The 4,684-nt window shown below is 42.3% G+C and overlaps 1 long non-coding RNA gene across 3 annotated transcripts; it reads right to left on the bottom strand.

The window, feature by feature from the left end:
• Positions 1-1,122: 1,122 nt before the first annotated feature.
• On the bottom strand, positions 1,123-4,046 carry LOC123488265. 3 transcript variants are annotated; one of them, XR_006659995.1, is made up of 4 exons: positions 1,740-1,783; positions 1,472-1,629; positions 1,253-1,364; positions 1,123-1,158 (listed from the first exon to the last, which is right to left on the bottom strand). It is a non-coding gene; the product is annotated as an uncharacterized LOC123488265 (long non-coding RNA). The 3 variants fall into 3 exon arrangements; XR_006659996.1 differs by lacking the exon at positions 1,740-1,783 and adding an exon at positions 3,900-4,046 and having other exon boundaries at positions 1,124-1,143; XR_006659994.1 differs by having other exon boundaries at positions 1,124-1,143.
• Positions 4,047-4,684: the final 638 nt, after the last annotated feature.

Here is a 4,684-nt window from a genome sequence, read left to right as displayed (position 1 = left end):
ACAAAACATATAACCTGACTTACACACAGAGACAAATTTAAGAGACTTTAATCCGTCGCAACGGGGCCTCTAAGGACATCCGTTAGCCTGTAGCACTCAACACAATTAGCCTTTAGCATTAGCCTCTTTGTCATTAGCCCTAGCCTTTAGCTAACTGCGGCCTACCATACGCCAACAAATATCCTGCACTGCCCTATTTATTTTTAAACATATTTATCCTACCGTTTTTGCTACCGTGGTTAAAATGACCATTACACCGAGAAATCAGATCTAATCAAACATCCCGTCGGACGAGAGTCAAATCATAATCACAATCAGATAAATCCCATTAAACCGAGTCCTTTCTTTAAAAAAAAACCCACCATCTTGCACATTCTATCGTGTAAGAGGATTTGCCGGCCTGTCATATTCTAAATGGCCCACATCTAGGGACTTAAAGCGGTACAGTGCCCTAAAGAATGCATATCTGTTCTAATTGTACACCTTCAATACTTAAATCCTACCGTTTAATGCTCTAAATTCCAATTACCTGCCTTTCCAATGGAATAAAATTTTAGCAGACTCTAGTCACCAGCAATAACGCCACCCGAGGCAAGGTCGCAATGGTACATCTCTCCAGTGTACACAAGTCGTATCCAATCCAACACACTCCGAAGCGGTAAGAAAAACTCACCCTTTTTGGCCATGCTTCAAAGCGAGTTAGCTTGGCGGTTGACTGAAACAAGAAGAGACGCAAACCCAGCCCCACGTTGGGCGCCATTATGTCGTATCGGGTGAATGGTGGCCATTATTGCTGTCAACAAAAAGTCCGTTCATGCTGCATCGTGTTAGAGGCTTTTATTAAAATCACGAGGTTACAGCATAAATGACAGGTGACATGACACCCTGAGAGCGACGCCTCAGAATGGCTGCTCGTTCTCCCTTTCTTCTTCGTTTTCCCCCCTATTTATAAACACTGATGCTCCCTCTTCTGGCCAATCACCAGTCTCCCCTGTCTACAACACACTTCCGGTCTGGTGTATGTGACGTTACACTAAAACATTCCCTCTTGAAACTAACACAAACAACATTCCATTTCTTCATGAAAAACATTTAACAAAGGCATAATCTTCAGATACGATAATGTCACCCTCGTCGAGTAATCTGTTAAGTTTAGCCCTGGTTGTGAACCCAATACAGCATATCGGTATAAGGTACAAGGCTAAATATCACATATCACAGTGTTTGATCATAATAATAGTCAAATACTAACCTGGTAAATGGTTTGCCTTTTCTTCAAAGGCAATTTCACAAGGCTCCTCATGGCACTGCAGAGCTGCTGGAACCATAAACTTGGAACATAGCTTGCGTACGAATTTCACCATCTATAACAGACATTTACAAAAATAGTTGGTGAAATCTGTTTTAGAGGATCCCTGCAGATATCAGCAAGAAACACAGAATGGAAAAAAACAGCAAAATCCAATCCTACCTCATCATGTAACAAAAATATTGATGACTGCTCTCTCTGAAGCAGCAAGTTGAAAGAAGCGAAAGTTGGTACGGTGGCTTGGAAGAACAGCAGGTACACTTCTGTCATGGGGTCAGTGAATGTCTGCACAAGTCTCTTGAACCTGGCCTGATTTTCATCTTGAATCAATCAATAAATAACACAAAACAAGAGGTTGTCATTAATACAAGTATGTGACTAACAATCCATGTAGTTGCTGCATAATGAAATTGAAAATTGATGACCATACTAGCAGATTTGTAGTAGCTGGCCAGAGGTTCATACAGCCTCAGGAGCTTCATGGAGCTCACAAAACTCTGTTTTAGACATTAAATCCATATCATATATTTTCTACAGCTCAGCATTTCAGTATTACACTTAATAGTATCAAACATGCATACCTGACAGGTATCCTTTCCGATTTGTGCTACCCTTGAACCAGTAACCGATGTCCACTACCATATCCTCCAAATCAAAACCGGATACCTGCAATGCATAAATCAATCATAACACATTCAGTCAATGCACGTAATTAGGATACAAATAAAAAGTTACATGTAAAGATAAATCAGGCCTTAACTCACTTTAAAAAATCTTTAAAAAATCCCACTCCTGCAGCTTTGGCGGTGTTATGTGCCACATGACAAGGACAACCATGAATATAGGTGTTGGGATGCTTCTGGAGCACCCTAGAGGCAATGGAATTACGTGGTCCAATGTTCACAGCCTCATTGTCAACTGAGAGACCAATGCAGTTCTCCCAAGGGATGCCATGCTCCTCTATGGTGGAGTTAATTTTGGTGAAGATCTCACTTGCTGGCCCACAGCTCGTCCCACTTGTTGTGCACATATTTAAGAACTGGTGGACAACTTTGCTGCCCATGAAGACCCGGACAGTAAGCGGGTTCATCTTTTCCACTCCTATAATGACAAGTTAGAATCATACAGATGTTCATGTTATTAGATGTTTAAAAATACACAAAGCACATGTTTTGCAGAGGAGAAAAATCTCAAATAGTTTGTGAAATACCAGTGTCATTCGACCCATCCGTAACAAGGGTATACAGGGCTTTTTTCATCTCCTTCACAAGCTCCTGTGTGAAATATGGTGCGAGGGCTTCATTGGTAATGCAGGATGACTTAGTCCTGGCACACCTGTACTCCTGCGCTGTCTTCGAATCTCCGAAACATTATTTTAGGAGAGGCCCCAGGTGGTCCGCAAAGGCTAGGGGGACGTTGTGAACTACCAACCCAGCTGTCATTTTGACCTCAGCCCTTCTTGTCTGTAAGAAATTAAAAATTATTAATCCTCCCAAAAGACCATAGTTTATTTAAAATAGACGCCTGCGATAATAGGGCACAGGTAAAAAACACATTCAGCAACTAAGATCTCAAATTAAAGAAAACTGGACTGTACTACACTGAAATACAAACCACAAATTAGTCAAAACTATCAACCATGACTTTACCGTGATCAACTAGAACACAAAACTCATGACTGAACCTTGACAGAATCATTACACATATCATACCTTAACCTCTTGTGCAGACATACCCCCTACAGATGGAACGGCCATTGCATATTGGGATATTGTGGCTGTGGACTGGAGAGCTCGTTGCTTATCTTGGTGGCCTTTTGCTTTTATATGGCGCACTACATCTGTCACACCCTGGTGGCAACATGAGTTTTCAATACGGCAGACTGCACACCAGTAGTGCGTGTTGAGGCTCCCTCTGGTAATACATGGCCATGAAGAGGTCCACTCATTTTGGAAAATGGATCTATATGTTGCTGCTCCAGCCAGAGCACGACTCTTCTGGCCCTGCTGTTGGATTGGGGGGGGACTCTTCTTTCTGTCCCTCTGTGTCTCCTTCCATCTGCCCTGTTGGTTGTTCTATTTGTCCTGTCTGTTGCTCCTCTGCATGGGCGTCAATCTGTCCTGTCTGTTGCTCCTCTGCTTGTTTGTCAGTCTGTCCTGTCTCCTGCTCTCTCTGTCCTTTGTGTTGCTCCTCTGTCTGTTGTCCTGTCGTTTCTATCAATCGTTCTGGCTGTTCTGTCAGTGTGTTTGTCTGTCTTTTCTCACTTGGCTGGTTCTTTAGCTAAAATAAAAGGTTTCGCTTTTGTCCTGGCAAAGGTCTCTTGCGGGACATCTTTGAAACCTTAAACAATTCAAATGGTCATGTTGGTTTAATAACTCTACTCTCAGTTACAAAAACATACCTACTTCTATTGCACACATTTCCTGTATTTATGTTCAATTCTTTGGAATACATCTTACCTGTTCGAAATCAGCTGAGTTTACATTCACCACACTAAATCATGTTCACACGCACAAACAAATAATTTCTTTCAAGATTTAAAGTTTAAGAGAGTGAGTACTCAATTGGACGACATTTCATTGTTACATACCTAGTCTCAGCTCAGCTTCTTATCAGACTTCTTGAGGTAGTGACCGTTTCTTCTCCTGTTGTCTTTCGCGGCAATGGTATCTCTTCTTCTGTCGCTAACTTCGGGGTGCAGCGCATATGGTTCAGTGGCGCTCATCAGCGCCATCTACCGTCGGGGAGTTTGAAAAAAGGAACAAACGAGTCTCGGGCAATTTTTTTTGCGTGAGAAATTGGATGTGTGGCGTGAGTGCGTGTGAAAACAGGCAAAAACGTGTGCCACACGGCGAAAGCGTTAGAGTTGGCAGCTCTGTGTTATGACATGTTATTTCGATATTAGAAAGTTTAAACGCGCTATTACATACCTGTAGTAATACAACAAAAGTTATCGTGTCGACTGCACAATTATGGCGCTTTCTTTATTCTGAAGACCGATGCGCACCTGCCAGGAACTTCCTGTTCCACACCGCCACAGTTCCTTAATCCATAGACGCAACAACGCAAGACTTCTTCTTCTTCTTCGTTGATATCATGGCGGTCCGCAAACAACCGTTTATGTGCATGCCGCAACCTACTGTGCTGGAATGTCCGTTGAATCATGATCTGGCCAATTCTGTCCTACCATGAAAATACAATTCTAAACCAAATAAATCCCTAAATTCAACCACACCCTCCCCAACCCCATTAAACTTTATCTATATCATGCGGAAACACTCCACCCTTAGGATTGTTCAGCATGTCAACAACCATTTCAACACTAACATCTGTTAGCCCCAATATCTCTTTTGCCGTCTCCACAGTAACCTTCAA

This window comes from Coregonus clupeaformis, unplaced genomic scaffold (genome assembly GCF_020615455.1).
Source record: "Coregonus clupeaformis isolate EN_2021a unplaced genomic scaffold, ASM2061545v1 scaf2106, whole genome shotgun sequence".
Classification (NCBI taxonomy): domain Eukaryota; kingdom Metazoa; phylum Chordata; class Actinopteri; order Salmoniformes; family Salmonidae; genus Coregonus; species Coregonus clupeaformis.
The sequence above is the reverse complement of the archived record's forward strand: the minus strand, read 5'-3'. Positions and strand labels throughout refer to the sequence as shown.